A 12,311-nucleotide genomic window follows, 5' to 3' on the forward strand; every position below is an offset into this window, starting at 1 on the left:
AATTCCCCTGGGCCAGGATGATGGAGCAGCTGCTGAGGAGAAATGATGTGGTGTGTCCACTAAGAGAGTCCCCAACAAGTTTGTTGGAGCTCAAAGAAAGTGCCTGAAAAGTCTCCCTGCCCCAACTTCAGCATGTGAAGAAGCAACTGAGGAAGAAGCCTGTGAACTGGGAGAACGGGTCACCTGTGTGGATCTGGCACCAAAGATCAGATGGACCTCTCCGTGGATTCTGGTGCAGAAGGCTCTCAAAACAAATGCCAGCATGGATAGAAGTGGATCGAGAACCAGAACCTGCCACTTTCCTAGCCCCTTGAGTACTTTGACACTTTATGGAACTCACTTGGATCCCTAGGAAGGAAGTGGTAGGAAGGGAAACCTTAACTGGCTGATTTTATCTTGAGTTGACAAAAGCAATGTTTCTGCTGCCAGGCAGAATACCATTTAGAATAAAATTGAGAACAAAATTATTTGGTACCCTGCTCATGGCCTGTGAGCATGTACTCATTACCAGTAGACTTTGCAGGACATGGTAACTGTTGGGAGGATTTCTAGGTTTCCAGATTCGGTGTGAAAAAAGATAAGTTCTGTTTTGGACATGTTGAGTTGGAGGTGCTTCTCCAGCATGGAGGCTAGAGAAATAAATTTGGAAGTTACCAGAAAACAGGCTGATGATGAAGCCATAGGCAGATGAACTCAAACAGAGGGTGAAAAAGACAGGCCCAGAGGGGCGCCTGGGTGGCTCAGTAGGTGGAACATCTGACTCTTGATTTCAGCTCAGGTCATGATCTCAGGGTTTGTGAGTTCAAGCCCCGCGTAGGGCTCTGAGCTGGCAGCGTGGAGCCTACTTGGGTTCTGTCTCTCTTGTCTTAAAAAAAAAAAAAAAAAAGGCCCAGAGCCATAGGAAGCCCTGTCATTTACAGGGGCATGGAGAGAAAATGGAATTAGGAAAACCCTGTGAATAAAGGTCCAGGTAACCTAGAGAAGAACGAGCAGGTGACACCAGGTAATCAAATTGATAGGTATCTAATTTTATAGTGAATGGGATCCAGCCCCAAAAGAGTTCATGGTTATAAACTAAAATTTTATGTGTTTGCTTTTTTTTTAAAGGCTACTATTTAAAAAAATTTTTTTTCAATTTTTTTTTTTAACATTTATTTATTTTTGAGACAGAGAGAGACAGAGCATGAACGGGGGAGGGTCAGAGAGAGAGGGAGACACAATCTGAAACAGGATTCAGGCTCCGAGCTGTCAGCACAGAGCCCGATGCGGGGCTCGAACCTCACGGGCTGCGAGATCATGTCCTGAGCCGAAGTCGGCCACTTAACTGAGCCACCCAGGCGACCCTAAAAAAAATTTTTTTAACGTTTATTTTTGAGAGAGAGAGCATGAGCAGGGGAGGGGCAGAGAGAGAGAGGGAGACACCTGAAAGTAGGCTCCAGGCTCCAAGCTGTCAGCACAGAGCCTGACATGGAGCTTGAATCATGAACCACGAGATCATGACCTGAGCTAAAGTCGAACACCTAACTGAGCCACCCCAGTGCCCCTAAACTAAAATTCTTTGTGACATCTCTCCTTATTGACCAGGAAATTATCTGCCTCATTTTCCAACTTAAGACCATGTTCTGGTTGCTTGAGGATTCTGGGATTCTGACTACTGGAGCCTAATTTGTGTTGATACAGTTAAATCTTACCTCCCTAGTGTTCCTGCAGGATAGATTGAAGTTCATGTATGTTACGTCAATATGCTGCCGGGATTTTTTTTTTTTTTTTTTTTTTTTTATGTTTGGCTGTATAACCCAGTTAGCCTTTCAAGAAAAAATCTCCATCACAACTTGTTTTCCAAGATTAAGACGAAGCAAATTTGGGGGGAGCCTATGCTTCTTATTTCTGGGTAATGAAAACTACATAAATCCATTTCCGTATCACCCTGGCTACTAGGAAGCTGAAAACCAGGTTTTAGGCTTAATTGCTGTCGTGTTCCTCAGCTAGGAGTTCTCTTAGAATTTGGGGCTTTTTTTTCCTTCTTTTTGGACCTTTATTTTTTCCTGTTCCTAATTTTTGATCAGTCGTTTGGTCTTGTACTATCTGGTAGTACCTATATTTTTATAATCTACCTCAAATCTTTTATGAGTTTGGCAAGAAACAGAATAGCTAATTTAAAAATAAAAGACATGTCATAATTTTGCAGTTTCTTTTTTAACCTGTATCTCTAAGGCTGACCTTTGAGACCTTTGGTCTATGGTAGTAACCACGGTCTTCATTTTAGTTACAAAGTTCATTCTGATGAATAATTCAGAGAAGCTTCCCCCACTGCACACCCCATAGTCAACCTGTTTATCAACGGCAGTAGCAAAAATGAAACATTTGATTGCTTGATGATAGAGGTCATTTAAGGAAACGAGGTAACCCCAGTGAAGTGACACCAGACATCTTTCCTCTTTCATCTCTTAGCCCGCCTTACCTATCTTGGCTGTGTTTAGAAATGTGTATTTAGAAATGTGGCCAATCATCTTATAAGTCACTTGTATAAAATTTGCCTTCTCCAAATCCCATGTGAGAGCTGATAACAAGCTTCTTGCTCTGTTGAAGTATCATGGGCAAGAACTCAAAAATAAATAATAATGTGTTTCCCTCTACTGTGCTTGGTTTATAACCTTGGACATGGTTTCACTTGCCACATTTTTGGGACTATCAGATCTTTTTAAGGTGCCAGGATCTACATTTACCATCACCAGCCAGGAAGATACAACGCATCCCTCCTAAGTGAAGCGTGAACTATTGAATGGCACTTGGTTAAGACCAAATATTTCCCCCAAGACTCTGCCAGAGATTGCCCCCTGGGCCAGATACAGCCTCCTTCAGAGAGCGAAGCACATACCATGTGATCTTTCTTTTCCTCAACTGGTGTCAAAATTAATCATAGAGCCACGTTTATCAGGTTAGAATGGAGTTACCAATCACCATTGCTTTAATTCTCCCACTTTAGATGGCCCTGAGCCACCTGATTTGAAAGTTGGAGGAAATTGTCCTTTAAATAAAACTCATTGCAAGACTTAATGTAGCCTTGGTCTTCAGCCAATGTCTGCTAAATTCTAGCTCAGGTTCCAACAAAAAGAAAAGGTCCAAGCTGTCCTTTTGTCTGATGATTTTTTCGTCAAACCAAAATGTCTCAAACCTATAATTCTAGTCTTAATTGATTTCTAGGTTGAGTTCATTCTACTTGAAAGAGCAAGAGCTACAGAGGAAGAGAACAGGAACTTTTATTAACCACAGAGCGTGTATTGGGCACAGCATGTACAAGATCCAGAGTGGGTCCTTACAACAACCCTAGAAAAATGAGTGGATGAGCACCCGGAGACTCCAGGAAACCAGGGGTCACCCGGTACTATATAACTGACAAAGGATGGAATCCAGTTTGAACTCCAGTGGGCTCCTATTTTTCTCCAAGAGGCATATTTTTCTGGGCCAACCTCAGCAATGAAACACAGAAAGATAATGGAAATCACGGAGTTGACTGCTTCCTGAGGAGGCTGTAACAAGATTGGAGCCAGGGGCCTGTTGGAGTCGCTAGGGCAATGTCCTTGGAAAAATTCCTGAATTGCTGACCATGATTCATTCATTCCTTTCTTTTGCCTGGCTTATTTTTGCCTGGTCCCGAGACCGTGCTATAATTTTGGGGGTGAATTAAAAAAAGGCTAAGAATCTCTGTCGTACGCAAAGCTCCCATCTAATGTCTTGATTCCCAAGATGCCTACTTCATGCATAATGGGGAAAACACCTACAAGAAAGTTGTGTGCAATGACCGAACTACATTCAAAGTACAATCTGCCATTGTGCCGAGGTAGGCTAATTCATGTGCACTCAAGAACCTTGGGGATAAGGTTTAGAAAACCAAAACCTGGGGTTCAGGAAGTTCAAAGTGCTGACAGTAATGATAGTACTTGGTGCTCCCCATATGGAGTCCTCCTGTGCCTGTCTGTCTGGAAAGAGACCCAAGGTTTGTTGGAATTGGATCAAATAAAGAAGGGGTCAGTAAAGATGAAGCTGATGACATACCCCCATTCCTCTACCTACAGAACCTTCTTAGCCTTCCCCATATACATTCTCCAGTAAAGAACTCCCTTCCACCTCGGCCTTGCTGGAATCCACAGATTTCAAAATGGAGATTTTGGTTCCATCCCTACCTCAATACTGAGATAGTTTTTGTTGCAGGCCGAAAGCAGGCAGTGTAATTTTGGGGCCACAAGATGTTGGGTTCCTCAAAGACAAGCAGCATGGAACAAATAGGGAAGCCACAGAACCACTTCTGAAATTCAATTTAATCTTCAAGCTGTAAAACCCACTGCAATAATGGTGAGGGCTTTTGTCTTCTCTGAGTAGCCCGGGATTCCTTTGAGAAAACTGACAAATTTGTAAATGTGGTAAAGATAACATTTTCAATAAGCTTTTATTTCTTCCTCTTCATTATGTGGTACAAAGGATCCTAAAATTCCATTCCAATTCTTTTCACTTTGTGAAAAATGGTCACACCAAGAAACACTTGACCAGTATATTCTTTTTGTATAACAAATTCTCTTCTCAAAGTTTTTTTTTTTTTTTCTGAGAGGAATAAAAATAATTTTATTTGCCGTTGGGTTGAGTTCTTTCTAATGACATTTTTCCTTTAAGTATGCCTTTTCTGACTTACCTGATTGCAGTGTTGATTGCAACACTTAGTGTCAGTAGTGTCCCATCTAAAATAAGCTTTGCTGTTACTGCTAAAGAAGATCTGATAAATATCCTTCTAAGAGTCATGCATATGGGAATGCAAGCTGGTGCAGCCACTCTGGAAAACATGGAGGTTCCTCAAAAAACTAAAAATAGAAAAAAAACAAAAACAAAAAACTAAAACTAGAACTACCCTATGACCCAGCAATTGCACTGCCAGGCATTTATCCAAGGCATACAGGTGTACTGTTTCGAAGGGACACGTGCACCCCCATGTTTATAGCAGCACTATCAGCAATAGCCAAAGTATAGAAAGAGCCCAAATGTCCATCGATGGATGAATGGAGAAAGAAAATGTGGTGTGTATATATATATATATATATATATATATATCATGTGTATATATGTATATATGTATATATACATATAATGGAGTATTATTTGGCAATCAAAAAGAATGAAATCTTGCCATTTGCAACTACGTGGATGGAACTGGAGGGTATTATGCTAAGTGAAATTAGAGAAAGACAAATATCATATGACTTCACTCATATGAGGACTTTAAGAGACAAAACAGCTGAACATAAGGGAAGGGAAACAAAAATAATATAAAAACAGGGAGGGGGACAGAACAGAAGAGACTCATAAATATGGAGAACAAACTGAGGGTTATGGGAGGGGTTGTGGGGGGGGATGGGCTAAATGGGTAAGGGGCACTAAGGAATCTATTCCTGAAATCATTGTTGCACTATATGCTAAATAATTTGGATGTAAATTTAAAAACAAAATTAAAAATTTTTAAAAGAGTACTATAGATAAAAAGAGTCATGCATAATAATATTGACAATGGAAAGCAAACATGAATTGATTTTTTAAAATTTTATTGATTTAAGTAACCTCTACATCCAGTGTGGACCTTGAATTCATAACCCCAAGATTGGGAGTTGCATTCTCCCTGAACTGAGCCCCCCAAGTGCCCCCATGAATTGATATTTTAATTAGAATTTTGTTTTGCTTACGTTTTGGATTAAGAAAGAGATGTGGTCAGTTAATGATTCTATTCTGTTGTTTTATTGCAAACAAGACTGAGAAAGGGAACAAGTATTTCCACACTGGATTCTTCTTGAATGAATTCAAGCGAAGTTTCATCAAAATGAAAAACTGCCAAGTAGCTTTGCATTTGGTAAAGGTGTGAGATTGCATCCACAGAGGTGCTGATTTGCTCCTCCTCCAGAAGGACCAGCCCTTTGAATGTGCAGTGCTGGCCTCAGGGGGAGTGTCTGCACATGTCTGTTAAGTCCCAGGGACTTGAGGGGTTTTGTCAGAAGCTTATACTAAACACTATTTTTTCCCACCGGATTCTAGGTAGAGAAACTATGACATCCAGTGTAGATGACTAGATCATTTCTGAAAAGTTTTTAAAAATATTTATTTATTTTTGAAAGAGAGAGAACATGAGTTGTAGAGGAGCAGAGAGAGGGAGACACAGAATATGAAGCAGGCTCCAAGCTCCGAGCTGTTGGCACAGAGCCCGACACAGGGCTCGAACCCACGAACCATAAGGTCATGATCTGAGCCAAAGTCAGATACTTAAACCGACTGAGCCACCCAGGCACCCCATAGATCATTTCTAACTGACAGTCTACAAGCCTAACATTGTGAGCCAGCTCCCAGCTGTGCAGCTCTTCTCGACATTTCCTTCTGTGAAGAACCCTGTGTTCTCGTGTTTGCCCTGTAGTGTTCTTGACACTTGTGACTTGCCAGAATCTTTACCCTACCTTGCAGCTCTGTTTTTGGTGGGCGCCTTTATCTCCTCAGGCCTCAAGGTCCTCCTCTCCAGATGAGGGATAGGATCTATGACCTATTCCAACCTCTTCTTCCATCTCTAGAATATTCAGTACATTAAGAGAAGGACTGAGTTAAGAACCAATGCCTTTAAAGAAACTGGGAAGTTTCTCTCATCTGAGGGCTAAGGGGCACTTGGCAATCACTTATTGTTGTCTCAAAATTTTGTGAACTTTCCTTAAACATACACTTATGTTCTAGCCTTTCTTCTAGCTATTGACTCCAGAGAAATAAAAACATGTCCAAAGACTTGCACATGAATCTTTAGGTTAATATTATCTATTCACTTTTTTATTGAAGTACAGTTAACACAACTACATTACTTTCAGTTGTACAACATAGTGATTCAACAAGTCTGTACGTCAATGCTGTGCTCACCCCAAGTGTATCCAGCATATGTCACCACGCCATTACAGTATCATCGACTACATTCCCTATGCTGTGCCATTTGCTCTCGTGACTTATTTCATAGCTGGAAGCCTGTATCTCCCACTTCCCTTCATCCATTTTCTTCATCCCTCACCCTCACCTTCTGGCTACTACTCAGTTTATTCTGTTTTTATGGGTTTGTTTCTGCTTTTTGTTCATTTGTGTTTTAGAGTCCATATATAAGTGAAATCATACAGTATTTTACTTTGACTTATTTCATTTAGTATAATACCCCCGAGGTCCGTCCATGTTGTCTCAAATGGCAAGATCTCATCCTTTGTTATGGCTGCATAATATTCTATTGCGTGTATGTGAATGAGTGTGTGTGTGTGTGTGTGTGTGTGTGTGTGCCATATCTTTATCCATTCATCTATTGGTGGACACTTGGGTTGCTTCCATGTGGGTTGGATATAGTAAATGTTGCAATGATAGGGTGCATATATCTTTTCAGATTAGTGTTATTGTAGTCTTTGGGTAAATACCTCAGTGGAATTACTGGATCATGGGTATTTCCATTTTTAATTTCTTGAGGAACCTCCATACCGTCTTCCACAGTGGCTGCACCAACTTACATTCCCACCAACAGTGCACAGGGGTTCCTTTTCCTCCTCTTTCTTGCCAACACTTGCTGTTTCTTGTGTTTTTGATTTTAGCCATTCTGAAAGTGTGAAGTGATAACATATTAGGGTTTTCGTTTGTATTTCCTTGATGATTACTGATGTTGGACATGTTTTTCATGTGTCTGTTGGCCATCTGTATATCTTCTTTAGAAAAATGTGTATTCAGGTCCTTTGCCCATTTTTAATTGAATTATTTGGGGCAAGGGGGTTAGTGTTGAGTTGTGTAAGTTCTTTATATATTTTGGATGTTAATTCTTTATCAGATATGTCATTTGCAAATATTTTCTCCCATTCAGTATGTTATGTTTTCATTTTGTTGATGGTTTCCTTCGCTGAACTTGCGCATGAATATTTACTCACAATAGCCCCAAACTGGAAACAACCTAAATGCCCATTAACAGATGAATGAATAAACAACATGTAGTGTATCCATACAATATACTACTATTTCGCAATAAAAAGGAACAAACTACTGATACATGCAACATGAATGAATCTCATTCTGCTGAATGAAAGAAGCCAGACACAAGAATACAGGCTGTATGAGTCCATTTATGTAAAATTCTAGAGAATGCAAACTATTATAGTGACAAAAAGCATTTCACTTGCTGCCTGTGGACTGCAGAAGACAAGGGCTCTTTTGGTGGTGAACGAGATGTTCTGTGCTGTGACTAGCATGGTAGTTTCATGGGTATCCACAACTGCCAACATTCATCAAATTGCACACTTTAAACGGACAGAACTTATATGTAAAGCATTTCTCGAGGGTACTGAGGAAAAATTTTTGTAAGCTCTTGACTGTTAAATCTGAGGCTTGAAGAAAATACTGGGCAACGGAGAAGTTTTGCGGGGCTATGACATCACAAAAGGGTTAATAATCTTAAACATTCCGGAAAGCCCTTTAATTTCTGGGCAGCGCATATGAATTTGTCGTGCAAAAATTTTACCTTCTGGTTTCCAGTGAGCCTCAGACAAAGGACTGCCTTGAGGACTTAGCAGGCCCCTGGGCTGGATGAGCCAGCCTGCTCTTTCTCCAGCCTCGTGCAGATTCCTGAGAGCCAGCTGGCTCAGCAAACAAAGGCCAGGTCTCCTGTCTTTTTAGCATGTCAGGCTTCTTAATACCGATTTTCCTTCCCTCTGCCTGAGGTGGTATGTGTTCACCTGGGGAGATTCCGTTCCACTTTTTTGAAACTAGAAAGCTGTAGGCCACATTCTTCCTTTATAGGCCACCTGGAGCGACCTATTTTAGTTGGCTCCACTTACAGAGTCACAGGATGTGAGAAATCACAGGATGTTAGAAAGAACTTGAGAGATCGTCCTGGCCAACATCCCAAAGGAGGAAACGGAAGTCCAGAGAAGGTTAGTGACTGGCATAGGCTCACACAGCCAGGGCAGGACTATCAATTACTGTCTTCCCGGGTCTCTCTGCTTCCTTGTGTTGGCTCTGACTTGCTGAGAAACTGCAGCCCAAGATCTCTGGCTGTCAAAAACTAGGTCCGAAACCTAAGATTGACTTCAGTGTGCGGTACTTCTTTTAAGAACGAAAGTTGCAAAATGGTTGGATTCTAGCTGGAAGAAAGGCAGCAGAGAGTCAGTTCTGACCTCCTATGAGGAAACATAAGGATCAGACCTCAGCTTGGGAATGAATGAGAGGCATTTATGATTATCGTAGAACTTGGCAGCACTTACAAAAGCCTGTTCCATGGTGGAAGCGACCGTGTTAAATTTCCGTTCTCATTTGCATTTATAAAAGTAAAATAAAAGTATTTCTGGGATAGGAACAATCTTTGTGATTGGGAAATGCCTCTTGGTCATTATTGCTCTTTTCACTCTTCATATATTTTTCCTTGATGGCTACTGAAATAGCAGATATTTTAAACAGAACATTCATCATGGCGGATTCTTGAAGTTGAATCCGATTCTTCCAGTGAAGTAGCCACTGCCAGAAAGTAAATGAGACCTTTCTGGAAGCTCCACTAACAGTCCCACACGGCTCTAGTTTTAAACTAGAGTTTGGCAGGCCCAGGTCTCGGTGTCCTCAACCCTCTCCTCTCGCATCTGGCCCATCGGTGCCTGGGCAGGAGCTGGGGTACAGGCGGCTGAGGATTCCTTGGGGGTCGTGCCGCTCTTTCCCAGTGGTATCCCAGCAGCACCCTCAATGCTGGTCTTGGTTTGTGGGGGGGGGGGGGGGTGCACAGAGATGACAGCCGTGTAGTTACCAGTGGTCTTGGACATTTGCATTGCTTGCTGTACTGGTGACATGTTTTGTTCTTCACGCAGATTCCCCAGAATAGAAGTTGCAGAATTTGGCAGAATGATTAGGGTGGAAACTTCAGGAAGAAGACTTCGGGTTGTTAGAGAGAAGTTCCCCACTCCCTAAGCTGAAGAAGAAGCATCCGCACGCCCTGCTTCCACCCGGGGACTCCCAGATTGCCACACAATAACACCTCCCAGAGGTGTCGGCAGTGGTGAGACCCGCCCTTCCCAGAGATACTGTTTTCTGTGCCACTTTGTCTTGCCCTGGTGGTCACGCTGTGTTGTGGCTGCAGCGAAAACCTTTTGTGTGTCAGACATGATGGGCAGCGTGGACAAGTCACACTGGTGCCCAACACCTCCCACCACTGAGCACTGTGAGGGCAGAGACTTGGTCTTCTTTGCAACCTATCTCTACCCCCTCACGTTGAGGATACCTGTATACCCACAAGGACATACATCAGTGTGCAGCAAATCTTGCTGAATGACAGACAAAGTGACATGTTGAGCAAGTGGATGATGAAAGTTTCTGACCTTAAATGTGGACTAATCAGGTAAGTGTACTAGTGATACAAGAAATCACGGAAGACGCTGTGGGAGAAGAACTGAAACTTCTTCTAGAAAATCCATTAATGACCAGAATAGATCTCTGGCTTTTTTCATGTGTGTTAGATAACAACCATGGAGAATTGAGGTGGGTACTTTTCACTTCACCTCCTCTAATGCTGTGATTTGAAATCATTACCATCATTGGGGCCACAGGTATTTGGGGCATCTGAACTGGCTAATTTATTTTCTCCTCCATTTTCTCTTTATTAATTATAAATGTGGTCTTTTACTTACCTAAGAACCAGGGATAGGACAGCTATTTCAAATCATCTTAATTTTTATTTACTATTTTTTTAACTTTATTAATTTTGAGTGCGAGAGAGAGGCAGAGAGGCAGAGAGAGAATCCCAAGCAGGCTCCATGTTGTCAGCACAGAGCCCGATGTGGGGCTTGATCCTACTAACTGTGAGATCACGACCCAAGCCGAAATCAAGAGTCTGATGCTCAACGGACTGAGCCACCCACGTGCCCCTCTCGTACTGTTTTTTTTTTTTAAATTAGCGTACAAGTATGCTGTCGTGTCTCTTACTTTAAGGTTTACCTTTAATCCTCAGACCTATCAGTTGATTTCTTCTTTTTCACCGAAAAACTCTGAAAAAAATGGTGTCTTCGTGAATTCGCTCCACTTCCTAACTTTCCACTTGCTCTTCAGATTCCTCCATTGTGGCTTCTGCCCTGCCTGCTCCACCAAAATCGCTCTCTCCAAGCTAACCGGGGACCTTCAGCTTGCCACACCGGGGGGCATTTCTGCCTCTTCTTACTGGCACGCTCCTCACGGGACCAGCTGAGCATCCGTCTCTTGTACATGAAAGAAAATCCAACTGATTGTAGCGAGAAGAGTAAGTTTATTGTAATGTTTTTCATTTTTAAAAGACTATTTTTTTTTCATGGTTATTTATTTTGAGACAGAGAAAAAGCATGAGCAGAAGACAGGCAGAGAGAGAGAGAGGGAGAGAGAGAATCCCAAGCAGGCTCCAGGCTCCAAGCTGCCAGCGCAGAGCCCAACGCGGAGCTCAAACTCAAGTACCGTGAGATCGTGATCTGAGCTAAAATCAAGAGTTGGATGTTTAATCAACTGAGCCACCCAGCCTCCCCTCTTGTACTGTTTTTTTAAATAATTTTCTCCTCTCTGCTTTTTTCTACTCCCCAACGTCAGTCAGATATTGGATTAGCTGAATTAACCCTAACTATATTCTCTGTTGTTCATCTCTTTAGCTGTTTATTTGGCTCAATGAGTTCCTGGCCTCTAGCTTTTAAACCTTGCATTGAATTTGTCATATCACCTGTCACGGTTTTTGTTTGTGTTGTTCGTTGTTCTCAGAATATTCCTTTTTATTGCAACACATTCTTATTTCATGGGTGTAGTATTTCACCTTTTCCCGATAGAAGTAACTTTTTCCCCCTAGTCTCTGAATTGTCTATTTTCCAAAAGTTACTTTCCTTAGTTTGTTTTGGTCTCTCTCCATTGTGTGGAGATGTTCTGAAACTGCCTCTCCAATTCTAAGCAGTGTGTTCACATTCTACAGCGAAACCCTGGGGCGCTGGGTGAGGGATGTGGGGTGGAGCAGGCTGGCTGGTGGCTTTGGGGGGACATTGACCGGTCGGAGGCCAGCTTTGTCATCTGGTGACCCTCCTCCCATCCCCACATACAGATATCAACATGGGGTGGTCTTTTCTCTGCAGCCTTTTAGTTCCTCCAGAGAAGGATCTTCCAGATGCCTCTGGCGGCCATAGATGGCCAGCTGAGGCCCATCTCCGAACCAGGCAGGAGAAAGCAGCCAGGGGCCACCTGGTTCTGAAGGTAGATTGTAACTTAATCCTCCAGCGTTCGGTGTCACCCTTGCCCTC

The 12,311-nt window shown here is 42.3% G+C and overlaps 1 long non-coding RNA gene across 1 annotated transcript in view; it reads left to right on the forward strand.

The window, feature by feature from the left end:
• Positions 1-5,444: 5,444 nt before the first annotated feature.
• Positions 5,445-12,311, forward strand: part of LOC131511006 (uncharacterized) — a 31,624-nt gene continuing 24,757 nt past the window's right edge. The window contains exons 1-3 of the long non-coding RNA XR_009261297.1: positions 5,445-8,960; positions 9,882-10,548; positions 11,116-12,264. This is a non-coding gene — a long non-coding RNA (uncharacterized LOC131511006). The remainder of the gene's footprint in view (positions 8,961-9,881; positions 10,549-11,115; positions 12,265-12,311) is intronic.

This window comes from Neofelis nebulosa, chromosome 1 (genome assembly GCF_028018385.1).
Source record: "Neofelis nebulosa isolate mNeoNeb1 chromosome 1, mNeoNeb1.pri, whole genome shotgun sequence".
Taxonomy (NCBI): Eukaryota; Metazoa; Chordata; class Mammalia; order Carnivora; family Felidae; genus Neofelis; species Neofelis nebulosa.